General features: G+C 45.9%; 1 long non-coding RNA gene across 3 annotated transcripts in view; it reads right to left on the bottom strand.

The window, feature by feature from the left end:
• Positions 1–22,447, bottom strand: part of LOC142829693 (uncharacterized) — an 86,896-nt gene that overhangs the window by 24,173 nt on the left and 40,276 nt on the right. For 2 of the 3 annotated variants that reach the window (XR_012904421.1, XR_012904419.1), the window contains exons 1-2: positions 18,852–19,089; positions 10,115–10,177 (exon numbers count right to left, since the gene is read on the bottom strand). This is a non-coding gene — a long non-coding RNA (uncharacterized LOC142829693). Of the gene's footprint in view, positions 1–10,114; positions 10,178–18,851; positions 19,090–22,447 lie in introns of those variants that run through there. The other variant, XR_012904420.1, reaches the window with a different exon arrangement.

The following is a 22,447-nucleotide window of genomic DNA, read 5'->3' as shown; positions in this document are numbered from 1 at the left end:
GAGATCCTTTGAATAATCAGATCCCAGCTGGGGGGTGTTGAGCACTTGAAAATCTGGTTCTGAGTTCCTTTGAAAAATCTGGTCTAGGCTATCTGGATGGGTGCGCTGGAAATGTCAAAGGATGGCTGGAATTAATGGCATAGGCATGTTCCTATTTTCTCCAAAGAAATTCTAGTGAAAGCCTGACTCCTAACCCTCACTGTATAAAAACATTCACATGTTGCTTTTTTAAAAAACAAAACAAAAATTCTTTTGTAACAGTCTCTTTCATTATACTGTGTTGGCCTTTTTGTACATGCCATTGATTTTTAGACTCAATCAGCTCATTCCCGCTTGTTTCTTGTTACTCTTCAAGCCGGCGAAGGCTGTTTGCCCTTTTGCTCTGAAGCACTATACGCTCTCTGTTGATGTGAGCTCTGCAGAGGGTTATCCCTTGGACAGGCTTGCTGGTGCCAGCTGAAGATAATGGACTTTTTTCAGACTAAAACATGCCTGTAGGAGTGTTTGGAGCATAACTTTCACAAGCATAACTGCAGTTAATCTTTCATTTGGGACTGCAGGGGGAAAAAACGTTGGCCTTGATTGCCTGCTTAATGTTTTTAAGGCCACTGATGACTTTTTGGGGGTGTGGGAATCATCCAGAGTGTTGCATTCATCTCCTTCTTTTCACTTTGCCAGTGTCTGCCAAACATGCAGCCATAACATCTAGAAAAACGGGCACCCAGCTCCAGGAATCCATCAGGTCTTTTCCAACAGTCCAGCGCTGCTGGAGAGACAAAGTTCTGTCTCTTCCTTGTCACTTGGGAGGGGCTTTCAGTGTGTTACCAAGTAAATATGCAGCAGCCATTTGTCGGGTTTATTTTGGAGTCCGTGATTTATGTAGAAAGAGTGACATAAATGGGATGAATCTGTCAGGGTATGTCTACACTACCCTGCTAGTTCGAGCTAGGAGGGTAATGTAGGCATACCGCACTTGCAAATGAAGCCCGGGATTTGAATTTCCCGGGCTTCATTTGCATAAGCCGGGCGCCGCCATTTTTAAATCCTGGCTCGTTCGAACCCCGGGCCGCGCGGAATGAGGAGTAATGGTACTTCGGACTAGGAAGCCTAGTCCGAACTACCTAGTCTGTGCCGCGTGTAGCCACGCGGCATGGGGTTCGAACGAGCCGGGATTTACAAATGGTGGCGCCCGGCTTATGCAAATGAAGCCCGGGAAATTCAAATCCCGGGCTTCATTTGCAAGTGTGGTATGCCTTCATTACCCTCCTAATTCGAACTAGGTGGGTAGTGTAGACATTCCCTCAGGGAGTGCAAATCAAGTATTTGATCAAAGGGTGACCTGTTTTGCACCACCTTCCCGCCCTCCCACTCCCCGCCCCGGCAGCCAAATGAGGAGGTAACATCCTGAAGCTGGAATAGCATCTATACCTCCTTAGGGGATGAAACTTTGAGATTTTAGGAGCACATTCCTAATACTGTTTCACCCTAAGTCATATGAGAGGCTGGCATTGATATCACTGGGCTTTGCATCAGGTCTTGTATCTGATCTGTGGACCAGCTTGTGCCTGATCTCTGTGTGGGAGCCAAAGAGGGTGAGAGTATAAAGATCCAGTTTCCGTGCATTGGCAGAGCTGACTTCCTGCTAGCACCACCATGGATGCTAGTTGCTTGAAAAGAAATTTGGAGGAGCATGGTGAAGGCAGGCCCATGGTGCCACCCGACTTGCCTTTTACTTCGTTGGCACAAATTAGCTCCTTTTTTGTAAAGGGTCAGCTGGTGTGATGAATTAGTGTGTGAGACATTTGCAGTCATTTTGCCAGCTACCTGATGTTACAAGTGATTGAAAACCTATGCATGCTCCCCAGTGGAGCATCTCAACCACAATGCAAATTAAACTTTGTTAAAAAAATACATCCTTGCATGGGAGTGAGCGTAAAACCATCAAGGGGCCTCTAGCAGCTCAGATTTCTATGGCCTAATTCATAATGGATACAAACAGATCTGGAGGGCTCAGTTCTTATTTGCATCTGAGCTTAGCTATGAGGGATGTGATAGGCTTCAAGGAGCCAGTGGCAGCTCCCAGATCCCACACGATGCAAAGTATACCTATTTTCTTAATAAAACCTTCTGCTTTTCTTGAGCCTCACTTAAAACCTGATATCAAGTAATGTAAGCATTTTTAACGTTCTTAAGGCTCATTAATCCTTAACAAAAAAGAAAAACCAATAGGCTTAGGATGACATTCTAACAATATCTATGGAATGTTAAGTCAATGAAATATTCGAGTAGCAGTTTCAAATATTTTTTGGCTAACACGCCCCCAGTAATGTCCCAAGTGATGTCCCTGCCCAAGGTTTGTGGAAGGCTGGAGAGTGATGGCACGAGACAAATGGCTTGGTCACTGTCTTCGGTCCATCCCCTCCAAGGTCCCTAGGGGTGGCCGCTGTCGGCAGACAGGCTACTGGGCTAGATGGACCTTTGGTCTGACCCAGGACGGCCATTGTAAGCTCAGGGCTGAGGGTCGGGGGTCTCAGTGGACCCCCTTGATTTTCATGCACACCTGCTCCTGGGTGGCCAGGCTGGCAGCTCTCCTGCCCTAGCCAGCCACTTTCCTGTGCCTAGTGCGGAGATCGTGGACAAGGTCCACGATGTCCGCACTAGCCCCGGCGGGTGCCCGCCTCTTGCGGTCCTGGGCAAGCTCCCGGGAGCCGCCATCCTGGTCCGGGAAAGAGGGGGAGGGCTGGGGGGCATCGGGTGGCTGGCTCGAGCCGTGCCAGGTGCAGGGTCTGCTGGCTGGGTGCTGGCAGGCTTGCACCTGGCACGGGCACTGTAGCCAGCCCGTGCCCCTTTAAGGGATCCGGGGCCGGGAGGGGGGCATAGAGTTTCCCTGGTGTTGGCCAGAGTGGCCACCAGGGAAACCTGGGGAGGGCTAGCCTCCCACTAGTTCGAATTAAAGGGCTACACACCCCTTAATTCGAACTAGCTAGTTCGAACTAGGCTTAATCCTCGTAAAATGAGGTTTTCCTAGTTCGAACTTAGCGCTCCGCTAGTTCGAACTTAATTCGAACTAACGGAGCGCTTGTGTAGTGCCTATGAAAGTTAATTCGAACTAATGCCCATTAGTTCGAACTAACTCTGTAGTGTAGACATACCCCCAGATACTGAATGTTCAGCAGCACAGAAATAAACCAAATTCCCTAATTTAACGTTAAGCTTGGACTCATATCATAGTAGCTTCTTTAGTAGTCCTCCTAAAAAAATATGCCTTGACAACTTTGCCTTGAAAATGTGCCTGAAGATCTGTAGAGGTAGGTTATTTCAAACCAGGATCCTTGTTCCTCTGTGTTTAAGATTCAGTAGATATTTCGGAGAGGGGGGACGGGAGAGGAGAAATACCAGGACAACAAGTCCTTGATACACTTAAAAATAGGATCTGGCCAGTTTGGAGCACTCCAATGGAGACAAGAAAAAGAGGGTGTGGCTAAGTGCTTACTGTACTGCAGCTAGCATGGATGACAAATGGGGAGGGACACAAAGGGGGCACTAGCTAAAGGGGGACATGTGACCTGTCCACCCCCATCCTTAACATGGGGCTGACATGCTCTCCCTGTCCTCTCCCTTCCCCACCACAAGTTACTTGGGGTAGGGGGTGTCTGTCCCGCTAAACAGCACTGGGCAGCAAGCTGCATCCGAGATTGCATGCTGAAGGCTGCTTGGGATGCAGGAGCTGCACCACCCTCTTCCCTCCCCATCCCATTACCTGATAGGAGAAGGAGGTCTGTCCCTGCACCAGACTGGGCAGCCTCTCTTCGCCCAGGCTGCATGTCTGGAGGTTGCCTGGGGGAGTGCAGCAGACAGAAGTGCCCCTTGTCCATACTCCTCAAGAGCATTTGGAAGTGCATGGGATTCTTCATGCCCCACCGCCTTCCCAGCATCACCCCTAGCAGCTAGGCTGGGGTGGATGGAGGGTAGTGGACAGGGCCACATACTGGAACTGAAAAAACCTGGGTCCTATTGCCTCCTAAGCCAGACATTTCCTTTGGGGCCTACCAGAAGTTATTCAACTTATCCCCAGTTCTCTATCTGTTTCAAACAACAAAGAGAAAGGGAGATAGGGAAATATTCTCTCATAAGGAGGTTATGAAGATAAAATCTATTACTGACTATGCGGGGATCCAATACCAAGGTGAAGGTTGCTGCAAACATTGTTGGATAGAGGGCAATATTAGGGCAAAATCCATGTGGAGGCAGTGATAGGCAGGCTGCCACCATATCGCAGGATGTAGCTACATGTGTCAGTGACGGGCTCTGGCCATGGACAGACCACAGTGTAATGCTTCAGAAGCTGCCAGAGCCTTCCCCTGCTAAAAATAGTTGTGTAGACAGGTAGGCACGGAGCTGCCTGCAGCATATACTTGTATTCCTACCCACATGCTTCAGCATGTCTTCACTCGCTGCAACTGTGCTGCTATTATACCTATGCTGGGGGGGGGCTATGCATGTACATACGCTCCATGCTGCTGAAAGTGGTGTGTAGTCTAGGTGTAGCCTATTGATAGAGCAGAGTCTGAGCTGAATGTAGGGTGTCTCTCCCCGGGTAACAACAGGCATGACCATAGACATGGCCACACAGTCTAGCAATTGAAAGACAAGCCCACTGTGGAGCCTGGTATATACTTGGTTTGTCTGCCCATGCTTAAGCCCATGGCACTGTTTTCACTGCTATTGTTAGCAACACACGCTACCCCTCTTTCCAAGCCCTGCCCTAGGGCAAGGTGAGTGAGGCAAATGCCTTGGGCCCACGCTTTCGGGGCCCCGCGCTGCTGAGTAGTCACTATCCACCGGCTGGGCCCCGCTCCTAGCATCCTGTCTTGGGCCCCGCAAACCCTGTGGGCCTGCCTCTTTCCCTGCTTTTTCTGCTTTACATTTTTGTCCTTCTGTGCCTCTTGCTCCACTCATCCTCTGAAGTGGGTTGTGCCCACAAAAGCTCATGATACTGTCTATATTTTTTGTTGGTCTCTAAGGTGCTACAGGACTACTGTTTTTTTAAGGTTTTTTTTTAAGCTAGATTAAAGCTAGCATGGCTCTGCCTGTCCATCACTAATTGCCCTTTCACTTGCAGTATAGGCATACTCTAAATGAGACACAGCTGCTCTGTTCCCCCTACATGCATAGCTCTGCCAACAATGTCAATGATAATCTAGTGCATGTAGGTACAGCAGGCCACAAACTGAATGCCAGCCTGTGGAATTAAGTTTCTCTCTTGTTTTAAAACCGATTGATAGGATACTTTCAGTCCAGGGGGACTGTCATGTACAAAGACATGACTTATAACTGCAACTACATTACTCCTAGGAGAGAGGGAGGAAAGGAGGATACAAAACCCCCTCTGCCTAATGCTCAGACAGACTACAACTTCTATATTCAGTATATACACAACAACATCTTGAGCTATGTTCTTGTTGTGAACTGCTGCTGCCTTTCTCTCTTTTTAAGTGAACCTTTCTTATCAATGAGAGACATAGGAAAGCTTTAAACTCTGAATTCACCTTAACATGATTAAAATTTCTGAGAGGAGCAACAAACTGCAGTTATCTGCTGAAGCTTTTGGTGATTAACAAAAAGCAGGCTCGATCTTCACCTAACATTAGCAGAACAGATGTTTCAGAGCTTTCGTTCTCTGCTTCTCTTGGCAATTAGCAGCAGTGAAAACAAGTAATTTTTGTTTGTTTTTACAATAATATCCTGGGTTGTTGTTTTTTTAAATTCACAAGGAAGGGGAGTATAAAAGTAGCAGCCTTGACAGGGGCTTGGAGGACAGGGAGACTGGTTTGTGAAGTCTAGAAGTTCAGAAACATGAAGGCGTGGGAGAAATTTCTACGTACAGTACATACCAAATGGAAAAGAAAATATGACAATGACAGAAAGAAATTGTTTATTCCTCCGGCTAATAAATTCTTCTTTGAGGGGCTTTATTCTTCTTCAATAATCTATTCACAGGAGGTTACTTTTGAGCATCTTTAAGTGAATAACTATTAAATGTTTAAGGGGCAGAGAGGGGTGACCAAACATCAGACATCTGAATAGAATAGTAAAAATGGTTCCACATTATTCAATACCATATACATTAACATCTAATGAATAAAAAGAACACCCACAGACAAGCTTATACATTAATGTTAAAGGGATATATATTTAGGCAATATCTATTCAATGGTCATATGTATAAAGAAGTGACTAGATTATATTTTTCTTCATGAAAGAAGGTACCGTATATTCCGGCATACAAGACGACCTCTGAAGTTAAAAAACATCCCCCAAAAATCGGGGGTCGTCTTGTACGCCGGATGCCCCGCCGCCGGAGCCCCTCCGCGGCTTTGAAAGCCTTGGGGGAAGCCGGCGGCGGGGCATCCCAGGCGCGCATGGGCTGCCCGCCCGCCGGAGCCCCTCCGCGGCTTTGAAAGCCTCGGGGGAAGCCGGCGGGGGGGCATCCCAGGCGCGCATGGGCTGCCCGCCCGCCGGAGCCCCTCCGCAGCTTTGAAAGCCTCGGGGGAAGCCGGCGGCGGGGCATCCCAGGCGCGCATGGGCTGCCCGCCCGCCGGAGCCCCTCCGCGGCTTTGAAAGCCTCGGGGGAAGCCGGCGGCGGGGCATCCCATGCGCGCCTGGGATGCCCCCCCGCCGGCTTCCCCCGAGGCTTTGAAAGCCGCGGAGGGGCTCCGGCGGGCGGGCAGCCCATGCGCGCCTGGGATGCCCCCCCGCCGGCTTCCCCCGAGGCTTTCAAAGCCGCGGAGGGGCTCCGGCGGGGGGGAGCCCAGGCGCTCCTGGCGGCTTTGCTCCCGGTGCCTCTGGTCTGCTGGGGACCATCTCCAGCAGACCAGGGACACCGGGAGCAAAGGAGGCGGAAGGGCGCTGGGGTATAAGATGAAACCCTATCTTTTAATTAAAAAGATAGGGGGTCGTCTTATACGTCCAGTCGCCCTATACGCCGGAAAATACGGTAATGTTTATTCAGCTAGTTAAGCCTTTCTTATATCTCCATTTCAAAAGCTGGAAATAAAGTGTGTCACTACCAGGAAAGGGCATTTTAAGAACAAAGTCTATCAATTACAATATTTCAAAGAGCCATCAGCTAGAATAAATATTGATGCTATAAGTAAAGAATATGCAACAATAGTAAGTGATCAAAATAGAGACAAGTGAGAATCTAGCAGTTCAGCACTGACCTCCGTAGTCTTGGAAAGGGACCAAATCATGAATGGCTAAAGATAATAAAGTCTTTCTGATTAAATAGTCTTTCATTTCTTCCTAACTTTTGCTCTCATCTTAGGCTTCTTTCCCAGGTATGGAAAGGATAAGCATTTGTCTAGGAAGAGCAAGAACTATAGTAGTAACAAGTGATAATACTGAGCACTCACTTTCAGAACATTTTGGTCTGCAGGCTATGGGTGAAGGCCTCCATGGAGGTAGGGACCTTACCTTCCTATTGACAGAATGATGTCGTGGAATTTACATAAGGGGACCTTCAGAGAGGGTGGGCTTTTTTTCCTCCATGAGCCATTCCCCATGGGTTTTACTACGGATTCGGATATCCAGGGAAATATTTTCCCAGTTATTCAGCCTGAGTTTTCATTTTCTTAATTTAAGCCCACTCATCCCAATTACATCTCTTTGTATTACTATGAATAGCCCCTCTTGGGCCGTGGTGTCTATATGCTTCTGATATTTTTATAAGATCATTATTTCCCTCTATTTTATATCTATTGTCATTGATATAGTCAGGCTAGATTGGCCAAATTGTCAGTGGTTGGAGTCAATGGAGTCACAGTGATTTTTGTTAACTAAATATATGACCCTATATATTGAAGTCCACATTTTCAAAAGTGCCCTATAATTTTTGGTGCCCAAAATGGATCATTCTTTTTTATTCTGGTGTCCTCCCATGAAATCTATTCTTTTGTGTGCTTTTACCCTTTCCATCCCTAGAGTTTTTTAAGTCTCAGCTTGAGCAAAGCCCTGGCTGGGTTGATTTAGTTGGGATTGATCCTGCCTTGGGCAGGGGGCTGGACTTGATGACCTCCTGAGGTCTCTTCCAGCTCTATGATTCTATTATTATATTTACAGTTTTCATGGGGGAGACCAGCGTTTCTCAGATTGGTGATCCTGACCCAAAAAGGATTTGCAGGGGGATCTCAAGGTTATTTTAGGAGGGTCACAGTACCACCCGTACTTCTGCACAGCCTTATTGTACAATCTGTGCCTTTCCTATTTCTGTGCTATGTCAATTTAATGCTCATATAAAGTGCTAAAATAGCAACTGGTAGAATGAACAGCATTCTCTTGCCTCAACAGGTCTGGCATAGATAGTGGCATTACAAGCTTCTGTATTCTGTCCCCCCTCTCAGAATTCCTCTTTCCAAACTAAACAAGCCCAGTTCTTTCAGTCTTCCTTCATGTTTTCTAGACCTTTAATCATTTTTGTTGCTCTTCTCTAGACCTCCTCCAATTTCTCCACATCTTTCTTGAAATGTGGCGCCCAGAACTGGACACATTGCTCCAACTGAGGCCTAATCAGCACAGAATAGAGAGGAAGAATGATTTCTCATGTCTTGTTCACAACACTCCTGTTAATACATTCCAGAATTATGTCACACTGTTGACTCATATTTAGCTTGTGGTTCACTATGACTCCTATATCCCTTTCTACAATACTCTTTCCTAAAGGATCACTTCCCATTCTGTATCTGTGAAACTGATTGTTCCTTCCTAAGGACAAAGGCAAAGGACTCCACTTAGGAAGGAACAATCAATCAGTCTCACACATACAGAATGGGAAATGATTGTCTGAATGACTGTATCATAGACAGGTCAGTCTTCAGTGTCTCTGCTACATCTGCCATTAAGACTGCAACTCATGTTAACTCTGGTATTGGGATTTTTTTGACTATCCATCGGGAGTTAGCGTCTGTTTGCCAGAAACTGGGAATGAGAAATAGGGGATGGATTAACTTGATGATTCTCTATTCTGTTCCTTCCCTCTGAAACACATGGCATTGGGAAACAGGATAGTGAGATAGATGGACCTTTAGTCTGACTCAGTATGGCCATTCCTGTGTTCTTAATTGACTGCAATTAGCAAATTGACATCATGAAGCCACTCTAAGCAATCAGATGATACCTTTTATTCAAGACCCTTCTTCTCATGCCGTCAAGTATCCTGCAACTTAGTTAAGGATATTATGCATCCAAATCCATGTATAGAACATTTTAAGCAACGATGAGCCAAACAGTCAAGCTATTTCACTAGGAGGGTGGTGAAGCACTGGTATAGGTTTCCTGGGGAGATGATGGAATCACCATCTTTAGAGGTTTATAAGTCCCAGCTTGACAAAGCCCTGGCTGAGATAATTTAGTTGGGATTGGTCTTGCTTTTAAGAGGGGGATAGACTCGATGACCTCCTGACTTCTCTTCCAATGCTATGATTCTGTGGTTCTATGTGATGTCTTTTGAAATGGCATGAGACAGTTGGAGAAAAGAGAAAGGAGAAATTTTGAAATGGCCTAAAAAGCTAAGAACACTGGGTAGATTCAAAAATACCTTAAAGCAGCCCAACAAATAAGCAAAATGGTAGAGGTGACCCACGGATAATGATGGAGCTGGTATATCCTGTACTGTCATTGTGGTTCTGAATTCGAATCATTTGTTTCAGGATAGAGCTGGACAAAATTTGTCATAACTTCATTAAGTGTTTTTCAGCTATTAATGAAAATATTTTGTGGAAAAAAACCTATTCCTGATCTCCAAAACCTTTTTTGCTATTTCCCCCCGCCTTATAAAGCTGTCACATTTTTTTCTGAGCGGCTCATGAAAAAACAGCAACCATTTTTTTTTCCATTTTTGACCCATTTTGTGTGTCAAATTAATATTGATCTCTTCAATCGTATTTTTGGCTTGTCAGTATTAGCCAATTATGCTTGACAGATCATTTTCACACTATGGACGGTTTGTGAAATATTTGCTTCCCAAGCTGGTTGGAAAATCTCCTTTAAGAGTTCCCAGCGAGGAAATGGAATTGATTTTTTTCTAAAAAAAAATTTTGTGGATGGGAAAACTTACCTATTCCCTTGATCTGTTCTTTGTTATTCCTGTTGAGTGGTCACATGGCTTTGTTTCTGTTACCTGGTTGGATGAATGACACTTCTTAAACAGGAGAATAATAATGAAAAAGAGTCTTCCAATGGCTCCCCACTGCCCTCAGCAACTCAGAGCTCCAGGATGCACCTGCTGTGACTCAAAGCTCAGGGAGCTGTTTGGTTTGGAGCCCCTTGCCACTTGTGAAAGCTTGGAGCTCCTGGGCTCACATTGTCTCAGGCAATGGAGGTACCAAGCAACCCACGGGCAGATGCTGATAAACTGGAGAAGACTCAGAGAAGAGCCATGCGAGTGATTAAAAGGATTAAAATGTGCTTTGACTCTATCACTGTAAGAACTGAAGCTGTTCAACTCAGCAGGCCTCAAACTTCATTGCACCATGACCCCTTTCTGATGATAAAAATTACTACACAGCCTAGGAGCAGGAACAAAAGTCTGAGCCCTCCTCAGCCCCACCACTACAGATGGGGCAGCCGAAGCCAAAAGCCCAAGGCATCCTCCTCAGGGCAGAAGGGGGCACAAAGGTGAAGCTCAAGGGTTTCAGCCGCAGAGGGGGAGAGAGACTATAACCTGAGTTCCCTGCCCAGGACTGAATCTTCAGCCACAGGTCCCAGCAAATGTAACACCAGCCTTGCTGCCCCCCTGGGTCCCAACCCACAAATCTTGACAACCACAGAAAGGAAGTTATAGGTGACTTGATTACAATCGATGAGTCCCTACATGGAGAACATAGATGTAATAATGGGCTCTTGACTCTAACAGAGAAAGGTATAACATGTGCCAAGGGCTGGAAGTTGACGATAGCCCATTGCTGACTGGAAATAAGATGTACATTTTTAACAGGGAGGGTAATTAACCACTGGAACAATTTACTAAGGTGGATTTGCCATTGCTTTCCATAGCTGTTTTTTCTAAAAAATACACTCTAGGAATTGTTGAGAGGAAGATCAGCTAGAATGTGCATAAAGGTCCTTTCTGGCCTTGGAATTTATGAATGACCCTAATCGGTACGTACCCTGCAGCTAGAGTCTCAGGCTCTGCAGCCTCAATATGCACTGTCGAATGCTAATCATAGAGTCGTAGAACTGGAAGGGGCATCAGGAGAATTCTTTTCTAGTCCAGTCCCCTGCACTCAAGGCAGGACTAAGTACTGTTGAGACCAGCATTTCTCATATTTCATTGGACCATGCCTCTCACCAAACAAAACTATTACATGACCCCAGGAGGGGGCCTAAAGCCAAAGCCCAAGGACTGAAGTCCAAGGGGAAGCCTATGAGCTGAGCCCTGCTGCACAGGGCTGAAGGTGAAGTCTGAGCCACTCGGCCCAGGGCTGAAGCCTTGGTCAGTGGGGGCTGAGCTCTGGCCCCAGGCCCCCATCTAACGTCAGCCCTGGTGACCCCATTAAAATGTGACCCACTTTGGAGTCCCAACCCACAATTTAAGAAGCACTGATCTAGCCCATCCACAACAGAGGTTTACAGGGGCAGATTAAGATTTATGGGGCCCTAGGTACAAAGAACGTTTGGACCTGCCAGCATCTCTGCCGTCATGGAGCCCCACCCCCAGTCCTCCCCTTCCTTCAAGGGTCTTCCCCCTGGCCTGGCTGGAAGCCACGATAAGAGCGACCCAAGGGAGTGTCCAGAGCAAATGTCCTGTTTTGCAACAAAACAAAACAAACAAAAAAAAAGGCTGGGGTGAGGCGGTTCTTGTACCAGATCCATGTAGGGACAGGAGGGAGCAGGCCAGCCCCATGTGAGAGACAGTGCAGATGTGCTCTGGCCAGCTGTGCATGGGTGTCTGGGCTGAAGGAATATGTTCACCCTGCCATGGCCAGGCTCCAACTTCAAACCTGGATTGGATCAGGGCTTCAGGGGAAGAGGAGGAGGAGGATAGCAAGGCCTAGGGGTTCTGGCATGCCTGCAGTGGGACCCCAAATTGGCCAGGGCCCCTGAGCATGAGTCCTCGCTTCAAAATTTCATTCTGGAACAAATCCTTTAATAGTGAGCTCTTATGCTTTTATAGCAGCGAATCATAGAATATTAGGACTGGAAGGGACCTCGAGAGGTCATTGAGTCCAGTCCCCTACGCTCATGGCAGGACCAAATACTCTCTGAACCATCCCTGATAGACATTTATCTAACCTACTCTTAAATATCTCCACAGATGGAGAGTCCACAACCTCCCTGGGCAATTTATTCCAGTGTTTGACTACCCTGACAGTTAGGAACTTTTTCCTAATGTCCAACCTAAACCTCCCTTGCTGCAATTTAAGCCCATTGCTTCTTGTTCTATCCTCAGAGGCCAAGATGAACAAGTTTTCTCCCTCCTCCTTATGACACCTGAAAACTGCTATCATGTCCCCTCTCAATCTTCTCTTTTCTAAACTAAACAAGCCCAATTCTTTCAGCCTTCCTTCATGGGTCATGTTCTCTATACCTTTAATCATTCTTGTTGCCCTTCTCTGGACCTTCTCCAATTTCTCCACATCCTTCATGAAATACGGTGCCCAGAACTGAACACAATACTCCAACTGAGGCCTAACTAGCACAGAGTAGAGCAGAAGAATGACTTCTTGTGTCTTGCTCACAACACACCTGTTAATGAATCCCAGAATCATGTTTGCTTTTTTTGCAACAGCATCACACTGCTGACTCATATTCAGCTTGTGGTCCACTGTAACCCCTAAATCCATTTCGGTCATATTCCTTCCTAGACAGTCGCTTCCCATTCTGTATGTGTGAAACTGATTGTTCCTTCCTAAGTGGAGCACTTTGCATTTGTCTTTATTAAACTTAATCCTGTTTACCTCAGACCATTTCTCCAATTTGTCCAGATCATTTTGAATTGTGACCCTATCCTCCAGATTAGTCGCAACACCTCCCAGCTTCGTATCATCTGCTAACTTAATAAGCGTATTTTCTATGCCACTATCTAAATCGTTGATGAAGATATTGAACAGAGCCGGTCCCAAAACAGGCCCCCTGCAGAACCCCACTTGTTATGCCTTTCCATCAGGATTGTAAACAATTAATAACTAGTCTCTGAGTACGGTTATTCAGCCAGTTATGCACCCACCTTATAGTATAGCCCCATCTAAGTTGTATTTACCTAATTTATTGATAAGAATATCATGCTAGACCGTATCAAACACCTTACTAAAGTCGAGGTATACCACATCCACTACTTCTCCCTTATCCACAAGACTCGTTATCCTATCAAAGAAAGGTATCAGATTGGTTTGACATGATTTGTTCTTTACAAATCTATGCTGGCTGTGCCCTATCACCTTGCCACCTTCCAGGTGTTTACAGATGATTTCCTTAATTACCTGCTCCATTATCTTCCCTGGCACAGAAGTTAAACTAACTGGTCTGTAGTTTCCTGGGTTGATCTTATTTCCCTTTTTATAAATGGGCACTATATTTGCCCTTTTCCAGTCTTCTGGAAGCTCTTCTGTCTCCCATGATTTACCAAAGATGATAGCTAGAGGCTCAGATACCTCCTCTATCAGCTCCTTGAGTATTCTAGGATGCATTTCATCAGGCCCTGGTGACTTGCAGGCATCTAACTTTTCTAGGTGATTTTTAACTTGTTCTTTTTTTATTTTATCTTCTAAACCTACCCCCTTCCCACTAGCATTCACTATGTTAGGCGTTCCTTCAGACTTCTCGGTGAAGACTGAAACAAAGAAGTCATTAAGCATCTCTGCCATTTCCCAGTTTCCTGTTACTGTTTCTCCCTCCTCACTCACCAGTGGGCCTACCCTCTCCTTGGTCTTCCTCTTGCTTCTAATGTATTTATAAAAAGGTCTTCTTGTTTCCCTTTATTCCCGTAGCTAGTTTGAGCTCATTTTGTGCCTTTGCCTTTCTAATCTCGCCCCTGCATTCCTGTATTGTTTGCCTGTATTCTTCCTTTGTAATTTGTCCTTTTTCCATTTTTTATAGGACTCCTTTTTTATTTTTAGATCATGCAAGATCTCGTGGTTAAGCCAAGGTGGTCTTTTGCCGTATTTTCTATCTTTCCGACACAGTGGAATAGCTTGCTTTTGGGCCCTTAACAATGTCCCTTTGAAAAACTGCCAACTCTCCTCAGCTGCTTTTCCCCTCAGTCTCAATCCCCATGGAACCTTACCTATCAGCTCTCTGAGCTTACCAAAATCCACCTTCCTGAAATCCATTGTCTCTATTTTGCTGTTCTCCCTTCCACCCTTCCTTAGAATTATGAACTCTATGATTTCATGATCACTTTCACCCAAGCTGCCTTCCACTTTCAAATTCTCAACCAGTTCTTCCCTATTTGTTAGGATCAAATCAGCACCAGTGACTGTCACCTGTTCCAGGCAATTAGGAAATTAGTCTCCCTTAACACTACAGCGGACACTGTTAAGATTTTTGCATTAGAATACAAGTTTGGCATTATGGAATGCATCAAGGTGACTTGCTCAGAGGTTACATAGTGTGCTACTAGAAGAATTGGGAATGGGATTTAGAGCCCCGACACCTTATTCCAGCATTAGGGCCCTACCAAATTTACAGCCATGAAAAGCATGTCATGGACTGTGAAATCCGGCCTCCACAGAGAAAGCTGTTTTTTTTATATGCTGTTACCTGTGCTGTATAGATGTCACAGGGGAGAGCAGTGGTTTTCAAACTAGGGCTTCTGACACAAATGGAGGCGTGGGGGGTTGCTAGGTTATTGCAGGGCGGTTGTGGTATCACCAGCCTTACTTCTGCACTGCCTTCAGAGCTGGATGGCTGGAGAATGATGGCTGCTGGAGAAGGGCCCTCCTCTGCAGGCAGCAGCATAGAAGTAAGGCTAGCAATACCCTACCATGTCCTCCTTATTCCTGTGCTGCTGCTAGCATGCCACTGGCTTCTGGCCAGCAGCTGCTGCTCTCCAGCTACCCAGCTCTGAAGGCAGAGCTACCACTAGCAGCAGCACAGACATAAGAGTGGCAATATCATCCCCCCCCCCCCGCAATTAGCTTACAAGCCCTGCTCCGCAACCGTCCTTTTTTGTGAAGACGCCCATAGTTACAACATCATGAAATTTCAGATTTAAATATTTGAAATCATGAAATGCTTGAGTTTCTAAATATTATGACCATGCAATTGACCAACATGCACTGTGAATTTGGTAGGGCCCTACCCATTATTTAGCTGCCGGGCTCCTGTGTCATTCACATGCCCAAACAGGAGGGAAGCTCCAGTGGCAGGAAATAGCATGAAAGAGGACTGCTACCTACCTCATTAACTGTCTCCCTCCTTCACTGCAATCCCAGGGGCATGCTTTCTTGTTTGTGCAAAGGATGGTAGCTTCCCACCCACGCTCTTTCAGTAAGAGCCATTATGAAATTATTATTACGCTGGAGCTACTCTTAATTGACTCCAGGCACATAGAACGCATACCAAATACCATAAAAGTGTCTGGGTTTCATGCAAGGCCTCATTCAGAAGATTGCATCAGGAGAGGCACCTCTCTCAGTATGAACTTAAAAGCAATGATGAATAAGGCAGAAGACATTTCGGGGGGGATTAATAACTGGATAGAAGGAATTTATATGGCCAGAGGCAAAGTCAAAGCCATTAGCCCTCGTAGGTCACTAAGGAAATAGCCTGTGCCGAAATGGTTATCACTATATTATAATCTTCACTAAAGGAAATAAATCTATAGGTGTACGGTAGTTTCTTTCGCTCGCTCGCTTTTATGAGCAATGTCAATTCAATTAGTATGCACAGGCTAGTCCTAGACGATTAATGCCCTGTGCATTAGCCAACCAGATTGCTTGAATTACCTCTCAAAATTCAATTTGTTTCATAATGATTTATCAATAAGGAGGCATTAAGATGTCATAGCCAGACAACAGCATAAAATACTGATCAGCTCAGAAATACCGCTCAGAAATGCTAATGAATGTAGGTCTGCTTGAGACGTGTGTTCACCACTCCTTGAGAGGCCTGTAAATGTCAATACACCATGGCTAGGCCCTGTGGTGAGGCTCTGCTCTTGGCCTAATATTTTCTTTCTTGGCTTTCTATGTCAGCCACTCTGACTCTACACCAAAATTGTCAAACCTGAAGTTAGACAGCCAAATAGAAGTGGTTTATGTGACAAAAAGTCAACATTTTCCACAAAAAACAGACGATTTTTGTGAAAAATATGGCCTTTTCTTCAAAACCCAACCATCCAAAACAGTTTCAATGGAAAATTCTCAAGCCCTATTTCTAGTAGAACGAAATAAGCAATGAGCAGCTTTCTTCACCACTAGGTGGACAAATTTACCTGTTGTGGTTCAATTCCATGTCTAGCTAAGTCTTGCATCATTCATTTTCTTTGCTGCATATTCATACCTCGGAATTGTCTGACAAATAAACAAAGGGTGCCTGCTTTTCTACAGGACACATTATTTTGCGCCATGCCACCTGGATGATATGAGGCAAACATCACCATTTTTCCTTTCTATTGTTTCATGAAGGTTAGGCGCTTTTCCTCATTCTCATGAAGGTAAGGGTAATGAATCATGAATAATGGATAAGGCGAGAAGTGTTAAGGCTCGCTAGGCCTGGCTAAATTCCAAGGGCCATGTTCAGCCCTCAGATACACATTAACAGCTGTTATTGAAGTCAATGGGAGTGTATGCAGCTATGGTTCTAAAAACAACACAGTCATGAAGGGCTTGACACAGAAATTACTGGGTGTGGTGCTATGGCCTTTGTGATGCAGGAAGTCTGACTAGATGATTGTTATGGCACCTTTTAGCTTTGAAATCTATTAGTTGGAAGGCACAAGCTGGCCTCAGGACTCAGTCTTCATGCGTACTTGGCACAGCTCAGAAAGGAGCTGGAGGGACAAAGAAGGACTTTATGCCAACTTTGTGCTTCCTCAGTCTTAGGGGCCACCAGTCCCAAGGTGGCTGTAAATGACTAGCTGATTTGGGTGACCAGAGATTTTATGGGTACATGAATGAGGTCAGCCATACCTGCATTTCCACACACATATTCTCTGCATCAGAGACTAGGCCCAGGGCAGGGTAGGAGCCACTATGGCTCTGGTCCACCCAGGATGTCACTGAAAGGCCAGCTTTAGGGCAGTCTTGTTCTGGTGGATGCAGAGGGGTGGACACAGCAAAGCACTGCAGTGCAAGATCTGGCCCACTGTTATGTGCACCAAGGCATGTGCAAATGTGCACCACCAGTAAAAAAAAAACATGGGTGCTCTGCTAATCATCTGGGCAGCATTTGAATTGCTCCTGAACAACTGCACAACCACACAGCTTACAGGGAACACTGGGACTGGGTGTGTTGATCAGGCTGATTAAATTTCTGTTCATTTAGCCACACTGGAGCCTGTTTATTTTCAGAGCCGTAATTGTGAGGAGTTTGTCCTGGGTGGGGTGGCACAGTCTTTCCGTGAGCAGGGAATACATTTGAATACATCAAGGCTGCTAGCTTATACCCCAGAATGGGCTGCCCTGCACAAATTGGTGGGGACCCAAACTGTTTCATTTATTATAATTTTATAAAGCCAGTCAGGTGCTTTAGGATCTCTGAGTGACAGTTGCTGTTTAAATTGTCTGGTTTTATTATTGTTTTTCAGGGTAATTGGAAATAGAACCAAGGACCGTGTCTCCCTCTTTAACTAGAGGCAGCGGTTCCAATCCATGGGATACTCCTGCTTTCTTTTGTAAAGCAGTAGCTGTATATTTTCAGCAAAGAGCCCATGCCTCGGGGAGGCGGGGGGCGGTACCCCGAGCAGTCCCTCCACTGCCCGTGTTTGGTGACTGCAAGGCCCAGCATAAGACTTGCCATCCCTGTTGTTTTATCAAGTCTTTGATCACCGGGCAGTTTCAGCAGCTGTGCAAAGGTGACTGTACAGACTCATTTAGGGTATGTCTACACTAGCCCCCTAGTTCAAACTAGGGAGGCTAATGTAGGCATTCGAAGTTGCAAATCAAGCCCGGGATTTAAATATTCCGGGCTTTATTTGCATCTTCCCATCCGGGTGCCATTTTTAAATCCCCTTAGTCCAAACTAACTGACCGTGGCTATACGCAGCAAACGTTAACTCAAACTAAGTCCTTAGTTCGAGTTAACTGTTACATCTCTTTCCACAAGGAGTAACAGTTAATTCGAACTAAGGACTTAGTTCGAATTAATGTTTCACTGCCGCGTGTAGCCGCGCAGCAGTGAGTTCGGGCTAGTGAAATTTCAAAATGGCAACCAGACGGAAACATGCAAATGAAGCCTGGGATATTTAAATCCTGGGCTTCATTTGCAACTCCGGTTGCCTCATTTGCCTACCTACCTCGAATTAACGAGCTAGTGTAGACATACCCTTAGTGTGGCTGCTAAACCTTGCTTGTTTGTTGTGTGCCTGTGGAGGGGGAAAATTCTGGTAATCAACAACATGGGTACACCATTTTGTAACAGTCCAAACAACAGCATGGACTCCATCTTGGCTGACCTTCTCCTTCCTCCCCTGAGGGTGTTTTCCCGCTTTTAGCACTTCCCCGCTCTTTAGATGTTTTGGCAGGAAAGCTAGACAGACACATGACCTAGGTTCTGCCCAGCAACAGTAGTTGATGTAAGGGCTGCCTCTTTGGTTCTAAGGGGCTGCCCTTCTGAGTGGCAGAGTCTGGAGCTACTTAGAGGGGTATGCCAACACCCGCAGATACATTTCGGTTGTGGAGAGGTGAACCTACCTGCATGCGAGGGGTGTGCTACAGCTGCCACCCCTCATCATCGAGGATGTACACACACCCATGACAGCACAGAGAAGGGAGTGGACTGACCATCACCAGAGCAGAGTTGATGCAGCCTGTTCACTGTTCACCTGTGATACCCTCTGGAGCTGGAATCCGGAGCTGTCCCACCACTGTGAGGGCCTGCAAGCTGCAGGAGATGGTCGTGGTTTCATAATCCTCCATTTTCTCACCCAGGTCCCATCCTGGGGAAGGGAAATCACAAATCACCTGAGTCGCAGTCAATGTGCCACCGTTGTGTTGTGGGGAGGGGGGGCATGCTCTTTACCTTCTGGTTTACCTTTCATCTACTTTATTTGAACTGTTAAATAAAAGTCCTGCTTGTTAGCACCCACATTTTAGTCAGTTTTATTTCTCCTAAGGGGCTGGGCCAAACCCCAATGGCAAAGGCAGTTAGGGAGACGTTCCTTTAGGCTGGTTCCCTTTGCGGCCAGGCATGCCAGTCAACACCTGGACCTACTGTTTTGACTGGGGGAAGAGGCAGAGATGCATGAGAAGAAGGTGGAAGGGGTAGATCCAGGCACACAACAAACAAGCAAGATCTAGCAGCCACACAAAATAATTTTAGATTGGGTTTAGCTAGGTTACATGAAGACCAACCTAAACTCAATCACTTTTCCTAGGCAAGACACAGCATGATCTGATCTTGGCCAAGACACTTTGTGCCTCAGTTCCCTGCCCATAAAAATTGGTTAATAATCCCTAGTCATGTAGATACCATGATGATGAGCAAAGTATAAAATGTAATTCAGCTGGGATTTTACAGTCTTTGCCCCAGCTCTAGTATGTGCCTCACAAAGATTAAAACTTTGCCTTGCCTTAAAGGAGTGTTTCTCGTCTTGTGAAAACATAAGAGCATGTTGTGCTAAATATTCATGCAATAAAGACAAGCCATGCTCACAACATGCTACACTTGCCAGGAGCTGGTGAATTCATGGAAACAGTCAATGCTTTTACAGTATTTCTGGCATTGGGTGAGGTGAGGCTAAAGCCGTACTAAAAATTAAATGGAGAGAAGTCGTAACTTCCAGGCAAACACAATGAAAGAACAATGAAGGGCTAGACATATATTAAAGGGCATAAATCTTTCATTCTCAGGCAGTTGAAGGACTTTGTAACTATGGCATTAACTTTATTGTTTTGGTAGGAATAAAATGAAGATGAGGAGGTTACAGATTCAGATCCAGCTGCTGCAGGTGGTGAAAAACAGAGTAAACACTATCCTGTGCAGTGCAGCAGTAGAGTCTTTCCAATAATTATGGATGGCAACAACTACTGGATAATGGAGCTACCGGCACGTGGGTGAAAATGAAAAGAGACACAAACATTACAGTTTATACAAAAATGAAATAGCAGCAAATATACATCTTCATCCATCTCTGTCGCTAACCACATTCCCAATGTATTCTTTCTTCATCCATCTGTCTTCAAATCTCTCTCTACGTGTGTGTGCACTGATCAGTGGTTTTGCGCCAACTTAAACAAGGTCTGAATTTGACCCTTGATCCACAAAGGACAATAAGGAGTTGATGCAATCTGAGTTACAGAAACCTCAGGGCTGCTCTGATCTACCTTAGCAGTAATATTCACAGGGTCATTTCCTGTGGGAAATTAGGGACAGTCAATGTCCGAACACGATTGCCCTCCAACACCAGCCTCTTTCCCTGCTCTCCTGGTGTATTTGGATGCTACTTATTCCCATTATATAAGAAGAGTAAAAGATGAGCTGCTCAGATATTTCTAATGCTCCTTGTGAAGTACTTGGCTCCATTTTACAGTCTCACAAATCACACAGGAGCCAGAAATCTCTCATTACGCTTTTCTGAACATTGAAAGATTGCAAAATTTGGATCTCTAGCATTCCCAAGCCTAGAAAATCTATCCCTACTGTGGACGTACTATCTTGACTTAGAGCCCAGCAGGCACTGAGAAGGAATAACTGAGGGTACGTCTACACTACCACCCTAGTTCGAACTAGGGTGGTTAATGTAGGCAATCGAAGTTGCAAATGAAGCCTGGGATTTAAATATCCCGGGCTTCATTTGCATCTTGCCGGGCGCCACCATTTTTAAATCCCCGTTAGTGCGGACTCCGTGCCTGCGGCTACACGCGGCACTGAGTAGGTAGTTCGAATTAGGCTTTCTCACCTCGTGGAACGTTGTGTAATGGTAGTTCGAATTAGAAAGCCTAATTCGAACTACCTACTCCTCATGCTGGAAATCCAGCTCATTGGGTTTGCCAGTTACACATGAGGCAATAGCATAGATAGTAACTGGAGGTCTTTATTAACTGCATGGCTCTCAAACAGACAGCGGGGGGAACAAGATGAATCTTGCTCTCCCTTCTGAGCAGCAAGGGCATGACCTCCGGCACCAGGCTTTAGAACCTAGTTATTTTTACTGATGCCACTGAAGGGCCAGCTAGGGCCAGGATATTCCCACATCCAGGGGCTGATGCAAAGAGTCTGTTCATTCTCCTCTGGGGCTGAGATTTGACCCTGTCCTTTGTTTATTCTTCTTTTGGGTTTGGCCAAATGCTGTAAGATAGTGTTGATTTAAACTGGAAACACATGGGTCACTTTCAACTTACAATCTCATTCCCAGAGTTTGCTTTTGAGCTCCATCCCTCCCAAAGGGGATGGTCTAAATGACCTGGAGCCACAGCTGTGCCGACTCGGCCCTATAGCCTTCTGACCTAGCTAAAATGAATACCTTGCCGCTGAGAGCCGCAGCCTGCCATTCAGGCAGTGGCCTACTGCCGGTGATGTTAGCAAAACACCAGCCTTGGCAATTGTCCCTGGAGGCAAAGGTGACTTCTAGTAGCACACAGAGAATGCACTGCCCTTCTGTGCCCCCACCAAAACTGTACTGCTAAATCGGGTGCTCCTTCGTACCTACCCCCTCTTCCTCAGAGCGGAAGTGCACTCCCTCTCCTACAGGCACCAGTCACCTATGCCCAGCGGTCCAGTTCCTAGAGGGTTTGTGTTTCCCACCCCCAGCACCGAGTGAGGGTGTTCTCACCGCCAAAGCCTTATACATGTTCCCCTGGCTCTTACCATGTCTTACCATATTTCTGACCCATTCCTCCCCCTGCCCAGCTGCCGCTCCCCTCACTTAGTCCTTCCCACACCTCCCAGTGCAATGATCTGCCTCATTCCGCAAGAGCCTGCTAGTCCTGTAGCTAGCTAGAGAAACCCCAAGCCTGGAAGGTTATTTCTTCCTCTTCTCTTTAGACACAGCTAATGCTGAATTCACATCCTGAGGTGGAACTGGAGAGTGTGCTGATGGCAAACCGCAGCTCTTACCCATTACAAAGATAGCTTCCCCAATTATCACCTCTAATATCATTAGCTCACAGACATTTACCTTCCCCCACCCCAAACGCCCTCTGTTCTGAAACTGATTTGTCCTTTTTATATGTGTTCACTTTTTTTTTATTGTATCCCTTTGGTATATATGGTCATGCCTATTTTCTTCCACAATTTGATCTGAGGAAGTGGGTCTGGCCCACGAAAGCTCATCACCTAATAAACCATC

This window comes from Pelodiscus sinensis, chromosome 5 (assembly GCF_049634645.1).
Source record: "Pelodiscus sinensis isolate JC-2024 chromosome 5, ASM4963464v1, whole genome shotgun sequence".
Classification (NCBI taxonomy): Eukaryota; Metazoa; Chordata; order Testudines; family Trionychidae; genus Pelodiscus; species Pelodiscus sinensis.
Note: the sequence above shows the minus strand (reverse complement) of the source record. Positions and strands in the feature narration are given on the sequence as shown.